The sequence below is a fragment of the Ambystoma mexicanum genome, chromosome 4p (assembly GCF_040938575.1).
Source record: "Ambystoma mexicanum isolate Mex_15411 chromosome 4p, UKY_AmexF1_1, whole genome shotgun sequence".
In the NCBI taxonomy this organism is placed as follows: domain Eukaryota; kingdom Metazoa; phylum Chordata; class Amphibia; order Caudata; family Ambystomatidae; genus Ambystoma; species Ambystoma mexicanum.
Window position 1 is genome coordinate 983,180,168 of NC_090927.1, and position 13,362 is coordinate 983,193,529.

General features: G+C 46.8%; 1 protein-coding gene across 1 annotated transcript in view; it reads left to right on the forward strand.

Annotated features, from left to right (window-relative positions):
• SEC63 (SEC63 homolog, protein translocation regulator) overlaps positions 1-13,362 on the forward strand; it is a 1,285,673-nt gene that overhangs the window by 797,824 nt on the left and 474,487 nt on the right. The window lies entirely within an intron of this gene.

Here is a 13,362-nt window from a genome sequence, read left to right on the forward strand (position 1 = left end):
AACTTGGGCAGAGACTTTTCTGTTTAACTACCAGAACTGCTTTATCTTAGCCAAGACTTTAGCCCAGTGACTTTGGCCTAGCCTATTGAATTGAATTGACTCTTCTGTTGAACTCAAAGTATTTGCACTGTCTAAGAATAATTGTAGTCTTTCATGTTCTGATAACCTTTGCCCTTTACTTACTTTTTACACAGTGTACAGTATTGAAGTATAATTCCGAGAAATAATGTTGGTAACCTTTAGTGCGCTCCTTGGGAAGAATTACTCAATCACTTGGTTGTGTTAATTCCAATTTGTTTATTCAGTATAGGTTCTGGATACTCCATACACTTAAAGTTTCAATAAACAAACTTTTTCTCCCAAATTGTCTCCCAACACGTGTTTCCCCATGACTTTAGCCACGGTTCCTCAGGGGAGATTCCTTGTCATGTTTCTCATAATTCTGATTCAGTATTGATTGGTATTCAATTTTCTCTCTCATCGGCTCTCTATTTGTCTTCCTTTTGTTCTTTTTCCCTTTTTTTTCCCTTTTTCCCTTTTTTTTCTTTTTTTCTTTTTTTGCCTTGTGTGTAGATTCTTGTGGATTCAAAGATGTTCCTTTCTCTCGGTACGATTGCCTCTGTGCATCCGTGGTTCGAAGTATATTTGTGTTAGTATGATTGCCTCCTTCTAATTAGTGTTTTATAATTGACTGATACACTCACGGTTTCTTCTATAACAATAATGTAATTAGTCTTTTTGAATACCTGTAACTGTGAATCTTTGTGTAACTCCACTACTGCTCATATTTCCCCTCTTGAGATAAGCGTGGCTGCTCAACACGCTACCAAAACTGTGTAGTACAGACTTATAAAGGTTGGTTTGCTTACACCTGTAGTCATAGTTGGTGTAGTGTTCCCAAAGGGTACTGCATACAAACGTTGCCTAAAATTGGGCCTTTAAGACAGTCTTAGCAATGAAAACTAAAGGGTAGTATTAACACACAATTACTATGAAATACATATATACATTCACTCTTGGGGGGGTCCTGCCAACTGAACACCAGCACTTTACTTTTAGAAACAGTTATTCAATTGTAAAGTAAGTTAGAAACCATTATTTTTGGTACCATTTACCACAAGTAATTTAGGTAGAACACCCACAGAAGATAAGGTACATAGTACGTAGGGAGCCCAGACCTGATGGGTAATGAGGCGTAATGCTCAAAACTTTACTATTGGATTAGAACAATAGCTTCCCTGAAGACCATGAAGACCACAGGTTGCTGATGAATGCCGCAAAGTCATGTAAAGTTCAGGAATGTTTCTCACCCAGTCCCATCACTCTAGGGGAGGCCCAGAGGAGGATGTTTAACCAGACCACTACAAATTGTTAGGCAGGGAGAGCTGGGGAGAGGACTTTACGCCTATGACACCCTATGGCAGGAAGGGGGTGGGACATAAATATGTAATGGAACTTACCCTCCCTACTCTGATTTTTCCAGGGACCACTTGAGGGGTTCTTGAATTCACTGGGCCCACTTCTGTTAGTTGTCCGTTTGAGGGAGACTAGGGGCCGTGGGTGCAAAGGTCTAGCTCAGATTCAGGATTGGGTCTAGCGATTTCACACTTCAGGCTCCAGTGATACCGTTCCAAAGACTGGACAGCGGATCACTCTTGTTGGCACAAAGGGATGCAGTCTTCACGGGGACAGGTGACCTCAAGAGACTTCAGGACACGAAGAAGACTGGGTCTGGCCAAAGTGCCCACAATCGGGTAGTGACGGGTGATCTTAGTAGGATAAACAAAGGAGCAGCCCCTGCCCAGCTTTTTCTTTACTGCTTTGCTGTAGGAGGCTGAAACTGCAAGAGCAGACGTCTTGTTGTGCAAGTTGACGATCCACCAAGTTCCTAGGATGCACTCAGAATGGCAATGGCTGCAGACAGGTACCCCAGGAGAGAGATGGTCAGTCCATCGCTTAGTCCAGGATCTTTGAGCTGGGCTTGGGGTAGATTGTTCCCACCAGTCCAGGGGTCAAAGCACAAACTATGGCCTTCTTGAGATCAAGACAGAGCAACAGTCCCAGCTCCCACATCCGGCCACACACATGGACTGCCGCTTTACCACACTTTTCTCAAAGAAAGCAGAGGCTTTACCCAGGAAATGGCTTTCTTTCGATGGGTTGCCTTTCTCCCTCAGATTCCTCATCAGATGGATATCCATTCCAGCGTCAGCTGCTCAGAAAACCTTCCGACGGGGCTTAGTGCACCCCGACTCGGCCGTCCATCCAATTTGTCTGTCGTCTGCTCTGGACATGTCAGTCGGCGTACATATACTGCGTCACTATGGGCCACACTTTAGTTCCTTTTTTCTGTGCGCTTGAGACGCTGGTTTAGGAACACGGTTGAGTCTTCGGCTCTATTCAACAATTTTTCCTCGATGCGAGATGTCCATCGCCCGGTGTAACGCTCACCTGACTCCCACGGAGGCGCTGGCCTGGTTCGCGCTGCTGTGACCTCTTCTAAGGTGATGCGCAGGGTTCGGAAGACGGACTGGACCGGGCCCCCAAATCTGGCTTGTCTGGCTCGCAGAAGTATCCTTATGTAGGCGAAAATAGGGGATTAACTGTCTGTGGGGTAATGCAATCAGCCTCCCACTTTCCCCTCTCACCCTCCTCGAAACCCTTCTGTGATTCCTCGTAGCGTCTCACCTTAGGGTCTGGGAGGACGAGCTCTCCATCCTGCTTCTGATGCAGGGGCGCGTTGGTATCCAGTTACTTCACTGGATTTTCGGATTGGTGAGAACCAAACTGGCTTGGCTTCCAGGTAAGATTTTTGATAAGAGCTTCCCCTTGTGTCCATGCATTAATGTACTAATGCTAGTGTCTTTTTCCCCATAGGGGCCGGGGTACGGAATGCCGGGGAACAGGCACCGACCCGAGATGAGAGGTGAAATCCTTGTAGAAATTAGGTAAGTCTTAAATGAGCGTTTTTTGGTAATGTCTTTTCATTCGCTCATTAACGCTGATGTCTCTTTTTCCCCTTAGGGGCCGGGGTCCGGAAATGCCAGGATGCGGCGCGGACCCGAAATGAAGAGGGAATGAATCAACAGGTAAGTCTTAACATGGAGATTTAGCTTTCCTTATTCCCTTCTCTCTCACCTTTTGTTCTGGTCTTTTTCTCCCTAGGCGCTGGGGCGTGACTGCGAATCCGGATGATCGCTGCTGAACATGGAGGCGCCCAGTAAAGGTGAGTGGAATGCGGCGCTGCAGCGATCGACGCGATGAGCTTTTAAATAAAAGTCTTCCTTTTCAGGATTGTCGGCGAGATGTCTCCGGGATGCGGATTTAGCAGGTAAGGACTTTTCCTTCTTCTGTTCTCTTCTTCTCTTCCTTTGCAGGTGATCCAGGATGCTGGCAGGCGTGGCAGAAGTCAGGATGCAGGAGCAGACACGGTGAGCGTCCAGCTGCTAGATGCAGAACAACGGGAAGCACGTGTGGCTGTTCGGGTGGGGTTTAAATAGCCTTGGAAGAAGTTCCAGGTATGTATCCTTCCCCGACCACGCCCGGATGGTAAATTAGTCCCACAGGTAAAGTAGTTCCTTTCAGGCCTCAAGGAGGCCGGGATCCTGCAGCATGGTCTGCATCAGGTAAGTGCACCCAACCACATCCATAATGAGCCTGGCGCCATAGGCGCCAGGACAGATGTCTTTTATGAGCCTGGCGCCATAGGCGCCAGGACACTGTCCAAAGGGCCCCTATATGGGGTTGCTGGGTCCTTCCTTGGGGACTGGATGTCCGCTTTCGGGGACGCAGGGCTTGAACCGGCTCCCCGGGAGCGGGCATCATGACACCCGGGTTTGGGATTTTGGCGGTATATTGAATACCACTCCAAAATGTCAGTTTCCGATCAGCATGAGGTATGCCTCCTATGCCTCGGCACGAGTCATGACGCAGGGGGGTGTACATCATGTGCCAAAATGCAACTGAAATCTTTTTGCGCTATCGGGCTACAAAGCTTGCTCTAGGGTAACCAGACCATCTACAAGATCTTTGTATGCGTGCAGGTGGAGAGAATTTGAGGCTTGGTGCAGGGAATGCGAGGTTGACTCAATCTCTTGCCCTACAACTACAGTGATGAAGTTCCTTCTGTCACTGGCCTCAGAAGGCCTTCAGTTCACCACAGTCAAAGGATAATTGGTGGCCTTGTCTATATTTAAGAGATCCCCGGAACATGGCTCATGTTTTTTGTTCCTGGTGATAGCACAATTCCTGAAGGGCCTTGTAAGTAAAGTACCGCCAACTCCCTTGGTTGTCCCAGATTGGGATCTTAATCTGGTTTTGGCATTTCCGATGGTGGCTCCTTTCGAGCCTATGCTCACTTGTTCCTTGGGGCTACTCTCTGTGAAGACTTCTTTCTTAGTGGCGATAACATCTGCTAGGCAGGTCAGTGAATTGTAAGTCTTCTGCTGCAAACCACCCTTTCTGCGTTTTTTTCTTGGGAGAAAGTCTCACTCTAAGTAAGACCTGGATTTCTTTCAATGCAAAGGTGGTGTCCGAGTTCCATCTGTTGCAGTCCATAGACCTTCCAGTCTTACCCACCACAGCACCCTTCTAAGGAAGAGGAGCGTTTCCATCGACTGGTTCCCAAAAGTGCCCTAAGTTTCTATGTCGCAAGGAGGTCTGAATTCCAGAAAACTGACCAACTCTTCATAGCCTTCTCTTTAGCCCGTAAAAGTTTGGCAGTAACAAAACAAACATTATCCCGCTGGATAATTTTCTGCATAGCAGAGTGTTATGAGTCTGCAGGCAGGGAGCTGCCATCTGGCATCGGGGCACACTCAACCAGATGGGTCTCTGCGTCAACTGCCCTACAAAGGTGGTAGTCCCGGTTAGGAATATTTGTTGTGCAGCAACATGGTCCTCACTTCATTCCTTCATTAGTCACTATAGTCTAGATGTTGGCCGTGTAGCTAATGCGCGTTTTGGCAAGACAGAGATGCAAAATCTGCTAGAATAACTCTGTGCCCACCTCCTTTCCCTACTGCTTTGGGAGTCTTAACAGATGAGGAATCTGCAGGAGAAAGGCAATACATTGAAGGAGAAATTACTTGCCATAATGTTCTTTCTATGGATTCTTCTCCCGCAGATGCATCATATCCACTCCCGTCCATCCCCGCTCAGAAAGTTGACGGTTGGTGCGCATATCCTCTTGGGGTAAGGCTTGGTGATGGTCCTTGGATGACCATTTTCTGTCTTTCATGTCACACGTTTGCGCCAAAAAAAGAATATATTTCTTAACTCTACGAGTTGTGGTGTCTTTCACAAGGTTTTTTTTCTTCCTTTGTATGTTTTTTGTTTTAACCTCTTATGTGTTAATTAGCCTGTTATTCTCTCTATTTTCCTATGCAGCGTGGCGAGCTCGAGGGTACGGGAGGTGGGACGGGGAGGGGGAATCTGAGATGTGTGGCGTGGTATATATACAACACCTGACGTCATATCCGGAGCCGACTATCGAGCAAGACTGATTAACTGCCAAGTCGAGGTCCACTACGCCCCCTGTCAAAAATGTTTCCGAAGCAGCAGAGCTTGATGAGGATATTTATCAGAGGAGAAGAATCCATAGAAAGGACAATACGGCAAGTAATTTCTCCTCCTATGGATTCTTCTCCCACAGATTCCTCATCACCCTCCCATCCATCCCCACTCTCAAAGTGCCTGTTGTGAGTATGTCTTCCTCTGGGGCAGGAAGAGGTGAGCTCTGGTTTTGGGCACTGCCGTCCCTTTCTGGTTAGGTTCTGCAGTCTCTAATTGTATCACAAAAACAATTTCAAAATTGGATTTTCTTTTTCTGTTCACTTTGGCTTGTTAGCCGTATTGTTTAGTTTTCCTCTGCATTGACTGAGCTTGGAGGGTGTGGGGGTTGGGGGGTGAGTGCGGATCTGAGGTGCAGGGGCATAGTGACAGTATATGTACAACAGCTGACGCCCCGTATGGAGCCGACTGCTGAGTCGAGGTCGCAGCCGACGCTGGAATTGATATCTATCTGATGAGGAATCTGTAGCAGAAGAATCCATATAAGGAATATTATGGTAAGTAATTTCTCCAACTATAGCAATAAGAGTAAGAAGTCAAAAGAACTGGGTAGAAACCTATCCGCTGTCATTAGCCCATACTGGACACATTGTATTTGTACCCACAAAGTTATAAGTTATAAAAGGGGGTTATGAGGATACAAAGTATCCTAACCACACTTCACTTTAAGGTGAGGTTGCAGCTTTCAAAATACAAGAAATTCACAAAGCGAGACAGTCAGAGTACTGATAGTCTTAGGGACTGATAGTTTCCCCTTTACTTGCCTGCAAAAATCCGGTCTGAATGCCAACGATGGCAAAAAGAAAGGGTATCCATAGAAGTCTGCTGGGCGGGGGGAGCAGTAAAAAGTAAATCTTTCCTAACCTGGCCCATGCTCACAATCAAATTAGTTTGATGGTTAATTGAGACAGATTAATTCATTTTATATCTGGGATTATTCACCCAGGAGGAAGAAGTTGGGGAGTTTATGGAAGTAGGGTCAGAAAAAACGGCCCTGAACCTGGTCTTGGCCACTTCTGACTTATTACTTGCGCCTCAGTTAGTGCTAGCTCATCCAGTTGTGGATGGGTGAAAGGCACCATCGCAGGGAACATACTGACAACTCACTGTCTGCCCTGAGATACAGGAGCAGGTACATGTCATTGGCATACAAATAAAAGCAATGTCCAAAAGACTGGACTAAGAGCCAGAGGGCGAAAATAAACATTTTAAATGACTGGAGTACAGTGAAAGGTACATAAACATATGAGTTTGTAATTAAGGGATTGATACTGATTCAGCCAATCATTTGGGGAGAAGTTTGCTGGGGAGGACGCACACTTTGGGCATTCATTGTTGAAGGAATTTCTTCTGGAGAGTTAATCTCCCACACTCATCTTGCCTTACTTTGCTGTGTGGCTCCTGCAAAAGGTGAGCAATCTGTGGGAGGAAGGGATCCATTAAAAGAAGTTGCTTACCTTGCGAAACACTCTCTCTAATGGATACAGTACTCTTCCTCATTTCCCATTGTTGGTACTGTTTTTTTTTTTTTTTTTTTTTTTTTTAGTCCAACTAAGGGCTTAATAAAAACATTCAACTGAGGCTACTCTTATTATAAGGCTGTACCACCTGAGTTCATGGTAGCGTAGACAGAGCAGCCAGGCTTATCTTAGAAGGGAGAGAGGGCTTCAGAATCAGTACAAGTGAAATTGTCCTACAAATGATCGAAAGAAACACTATGTATGTCAACATAAAGGATTTATTTAAATACAAGTAGGCCCAGATTGATCTAGGAGTAAGTAAGCACTAACACATTATATGAAATCACAATATAAAAACACAACACTATACTTGAAAGTACACAGACCCAAGTATATACCTTACTTGAAGTACCTAACAGTAGTTCTAGGGAAGTCAAAACCTTTTCATACACATTCAGTATAGGTGAAGCCTATTCTTGGGGAGTAAAAACCAACGGTTACTTTTTACAATTACATTCCGTAATGCAAGGGCAGTAGACACTTCCAGTTGTATAATGATTCTCAGTACAAATCACTTCATCAGTCACCTGGACAATATACTTTTGGTGAATAGTGGAACACTTATTCTAAACCTATAACTACTTTTGTGTTAACACAGTTATGCTAGGTGCTTTTGAAATCAGGGAACCCCAGATTGAGGTAAGCAGTAACTCTTGTAACTTGTTTTTGGATGGCACACTGCTAACACAAGCTAAGTAAAACCCACATACTTTCTTTAACCTCACAATGAAGGGCAAAGTAAAACCCAATGTTACACTTTACTGAATGACTCAGTTATTCTAGGTAGGCAACAACCTAATCTACTCTTATTCTGGACATGCTAACAGCTAGTCGGGGTAAGCAAGACCCAGTTGGGGGACACTCGTACAATTATCCTCAAAGGACTAATCTGGTGATACCAACACTTTACTTTTGGGAAGAGGCACAAACTATTGAAAGGAGAGTAAAATACATTCACATCTACTTTCTATTAGACTGGCAAAACAGTTGCTAAGGAAGAAAAGATGTTAACCATACTTAAGACTAGTGCATCACACATTCAAGATCAGTAAGAACTTTTATAACTGTTCACTCTTAGAATTACAGTTACCAACCAACTCTTTACAAGTAAGTTACTTTGAAGCACTTATTTCCTTTTCTAGGCAGAAATCCCAATCCCTTGAAAGTCTTTCCCTTATTCTTGGAGCATGAGTGTTCTCAGTGGTAGAAGGGGGGTCACTAGGACTAGTGACCAACAGGCAGTGTCAGAATAGGTTCTTTAGTAGCATAAGTCAGAGTTCCTTAGGAAAACTGGGCAAACAGGTGAGTACTTTACTTCTGAGTTGGAAGAGAGTCCAGGGGCTTCACAGAAGACACCCTAGCAGGATTCTAGCAGTGAGACTGGGTGCACTGGATGAGAGGCCTCCTCATCACAGAAAACAACCCAAATCTACACAGAAATCCTAACGGGCTTAAGGTAAGTACATACCCAAGCCAATACAGTACCTCAGCATTGAAGAGTTTGCAGCAGGAGGACTGCAGGGTCTGCAGCCAAATACCCGGTCAGTGTATTCCTTGTCCTGGTGACTGAAAACAAGACCTCAGAAAAGACTTTGCAGCAGGGATCCATGAAGAAGTCTCTAGGCAAGGTTTCCCTTGCGTCTGAATGCGGTACTGCAAATTTGGCACCTTTTCAAGGAGCACAGAAGACAGAAAATCCCGGTTAAATTCTCGTTGTTACAAAGGTCCAGCACTCTGTTGGGATTTTCCGGAATCGATTCATGTCTCTGGAGATCGTGGGCATCCTGGTGGAAGTTTCAGCAAGATTCGGAATTCGGAAGACTGTGCACCGCACAATGGCTTGAGGTCCCAGGGTATTGGGGTATTGCAACAACGCATGGTCGCAGCAACGCGTGGGATTGGCTCAAAATGCAGGTCTTGAGTCTAGTGGGTCTCACCAGGCTCTGGGTCGGGTCGTCTGAGTCCTCAGGTCGATTGGAAGGAAGGGCTACAGCAGGCTCTGGTTACACAGCAGGCTCTCCGGTCGCTGGAAATAGTTTCAGCCGCTTCTCCCTCTTCCTCTTCGGTTTCGGGTCCAGTGGTCGACTTCATCAGCTTCCAGGTTTGCAGTATTTATCAGGAACTACAGCACAACCTCTGCATTCTCGCCCCGCATTTTACAAAAAGGGACATTCTGGTTGTCCAATCAGGACAACCAGCCCCCCACTGGAATTTGTCCCCATTCAATCAAGCGTAAGACAAAGGGCTGTGGAGTTTTGGACTCCTCAATCACTTCCTGCTCTCACACAGGCTGGAGCCTGGGCGGGGAGTTCAGGGGACACCCGCCGTAGACAAAAATCACACTAAGGAATTATCCGCCCTGGATGTCGGGGGAAGGAACAAGAAAAGACAAACGCTGAAATGGCAACAAAAAAAAAGGGCGAGCGGGGGCGCATTTTGGTAAAATGGACACCCTTGGGTCCCTTTACTGCACCTGTGAACACAGCCCGTGGAAAGGTGCACCAAATTAATACAAGGTATCACTGCCACCAGCCATTGAAGGTAAGCTTGTCACTAACAGAATTGTTAGTTTTAGTGTGAAAGGGGATACATTGTATCTCCGCAGCACTCCACATAAGGTGGTGTGTGTGCTGGCTTCACAGAATAAAATGTAAAAGGGATTCAAAAATCCTTTCTACCCGTGGGAACTGTAGTTCACTCAGTTAGCCAGAGAAAGTTAAGCCGATAGGGCAACCGAGCAACAACAGGCACTTATTGCCAATAAGTTGTTATTGACGATAACTTTAAAAAGACACTATGGAGAGTCTTAAAAATGACACCCATAAAAAGGGTTGAAGATTATGTGAGTGTGGAAAAAGGTTCCCACTCACTGAGGTATTAAGGGAAAATATCCCACTAATCAAGCAAAATGTTCTGGAGTTGACCCAGGTCAGGAAGATTTACCAGTTCTGTGCAAATCTTACCCAACAACCATCCACATCTTACCTCCAAGCAGATTGCTCAATGTATTTGGCAGTTCTTCTATTCCTCAACTGTGACCAGGATAAATGGAGTGGGATTGTGGTCGGAGATCTTCGTGGCTCCACATATATCTACCGAGTTAAGCCTTTCTGACACTGAGGGTGCTAGTGATGCCATGATAATGTCAATGTAGTCTTGCCCGGTTTAGCATGAATACGAAATGTCAGAGGGAGAGAAGTTATTTTACTGAGAATAACTTTCGGTTTTGTCTCCCCCGGACATTTTTAGAAACCTGCTCCCACCAACCCCCTTACTTAGCTTCCAGCAGCACACAGGGACTTGTTGTGCCGGCTCCGCCATCCCTCTGTGATGCCGGTTCCCTTTACACACTTGGATGGAAACCGGCACCACAGGGTCCTTTCCTTTTTTTTCTCACTTTGCTCGCCCCACGCTTTCCTTTTTATGGAAGGGGGACACCCCTGCAAGCCCCGTAGTCCTGGAATGTCGATCAAGGTAAACAGGGGACCCCCCCCCTCTTCCCTTGATCGACATTTTTGGAATTCTTTTTTTTTTCTTTTTTAATTTTTGTTTATTGACAACATACATAACAGGGAGGGCCATGCGGCCTATCCAAGTAGCAAAATAGGAGTTAAACAAGATGAAGGTCATATTGTCAGTAACATTTTCCGATAAGTTTCCCCCCCTCCCCGTTACCCAAACTCCCAACCCCTCTTACCCCCTCCCGTGCCCTCCCCCCCAACAATTAACCTGCCAAGTTCAGAGAAGATGCTAATACTTTAAGCTTAAGGGAGAACACTTGCATAGCATACATTAGTAATAAGTGATCCTTGAAACAGTGGGGTAAAACCCCGAAGCGGTTAGGCCAAGGTAAGACCAAACCTCTGAGGAGTGAGTGGGCCTATGCCATGCAAACGTTTGTACAATTGCCCCATTATAATCGCATTGAAATACAGTCATCGTGCAGCAGCACTGCTGTCCAATCTTGGATAAAATCTGACATAGTATCGTTTGCTATTGCGGTGAGTTTATCGTAGTTGAAAATCACCCTGAGTTTGCAGAGCCATTCCTCTTTAGAGGGTGCCAGGGCACTCTTCCATTTTTGCGCGAGCACCAACCTCCCTGCCCGCAACATGGCGCCAATGACCTTGGGGAAGGAATTCACCTCGGACTCGGGCAAGGGGGAGCCCAATAGAATTTCCAACGGGTGCAGCGCTGGACCATAACCCTCTATATCTTTGATCCAGCTAAGTAGTTCCGTCCAATAAACTTGTATGGGCGGGCAGCTCCACCACATATGAAACCAAGTTCCCCGTTGGTGGCACCCTCTAGGGCAGAAAGGGGAGACGTCCCGGAACATTTTAGACAACAAGGCCGGGGGGCGATGCCATGAGTGAAGGATTTTAAAGTTATGTTCCATAGCTGCTGTGTATAAGGAGCCCGTGAAGATGCACTTAAAGACCGCCCTCCAAGTGTGATCATCCAGTGACATTCCCATCCTCTCTTCCCATATGTGCTTGAAGGGTTGTCTGCCCTCCAGGTCCGATGTAACCAGTACATTATAGAACCTAGACAGCGCGCCTTTACGTGATGTACTTTTGGCCAAAATAAGTTCGAATGGGGTGAGGGGGCGACTGAGCAGCTCGGACCACCTTGGTTGAGTAAGTATCCCTTTCAATCGCAGGAATTCGAAAACCGAGGGGGGCCTATCCACCAGAGCCTCCGCCATGTCGGCGTGTTCAATGAAGCCCTCTTCTCGTAAAAGCTGGGAGACTCTTTCCAGGCCCATGTCAGACCAGGCCTGGGTATCCCGGAAGCCCCTCATGTCCAAGTCGATGGGCGGACCCCAGAGCGATGACAGCAGAGAAGGCCATGTAGTTAACATTTTGTTGGCTTTACTGGGTCTCCACAGCGCCCAAAGAGCAGCTAAGGTGGGATGTGTCCTGAGCTGTGGGGGGAGGGACCTGGGGGAGGCCCAGAGGTAGTCTCTGACCTTTTTTGGGTGAGCGTGGGTATCTTCGACATACGCCCAATACGTACGCATGTCGTCCCGCATGTGCTCCAGCAATACCCTAAGCTGGGCTGCTTTATAGTAAAGCCTAAAATCGGGGAGTCCAAAGCCACCATGGGATTTTGGGAGAGTCAGGGTGGACGCTTTGATCCTGGGTCTTTTGCCATTCCAGATGAAGTGTGAAACACGGGACTGGAGCACCTCGAAAAAGGCCTCGGGAACCACAGTGGGGAGTGCAGAAAAGAGATAAAGGAGGCGAGGTAGAATATTCATCTTAACCGTTACCATGCGTCCGAGCCAGGAGAGTGTAAGGGGAGCCCATCTTTTGAGATCGCTACTGACCTGGGCGAGGATTCTAGGGAAATTGCACTGGTATAGTTTTGACAGGTCTCTGGGGATGGTGGTGCCCAAGTATCTTGTGGATTCTCGCTCGATTCTAACCCCCTGAATGTCGGAATTGTTCCCGATATCTTGTTCCCCCGGGCCCATGGGCATGATGCTCGATTTGGATGTGTTTATTCTAAGCCCCGAAAAGGAGCCAAAAGAGTGTATGAGATCAAACAGTCTCGGTAGGGACTGTTGAATGTTGGTCAGGTAACCAAGTATGTCGTCTGCGAATAGGGAGAGCTTAAATTCACACTCACCACACCGTATTCCCATGACTACCGGGTCGTTCCTGACCGCTATGGCGAGGGGCTCCATGGCCAGGGCATATAAGAGGGGCGATAGGGGACAACCTTGCCGGGTGCCCCTAGAGAGGGAAAAAGGCTCAGATGTACCCCCGTTAACCAGTACTCTCGCCGAGGGCGAGTTGTACAGTGCTGCGACCCACCCGCAAAAATTAACTCCCAATCCCATCTTCCGAAGAACCTTGATCATGTAAGGCCATTCGACGCGGTCGAAGGCCTTTTCTGAGTCGAGTGAGAGGAGGTATCCCTCCACTCCCTGTTCGGATGCCTCGTGCATAAGGTTGAGGGTTTTTCTTATGTTGTCTGACCCTTGACGCCCCGGGATGAAACCCACTTGATCCCCATGTACCAGGGTAGGGAGGAGTTTTGCCAATCTATTCGCCAGAAGTTTGGCCAGAATTTTAACATCAGTGTTTAGGAGCGAAATGGGGCGATATGATTGGCATAAAGCGGGGTCCTTGCCTTCTTTAGGTAAGACCACTATTAGGGCCGACATCATCGTGGGCGGGAGAGACCCGTGGCTAAGTGCAAAGTTAAACATCTTGGCCAGAAAGGGGGCTAGCGTAGATCTATAGGTCTTATAAAATTTGAC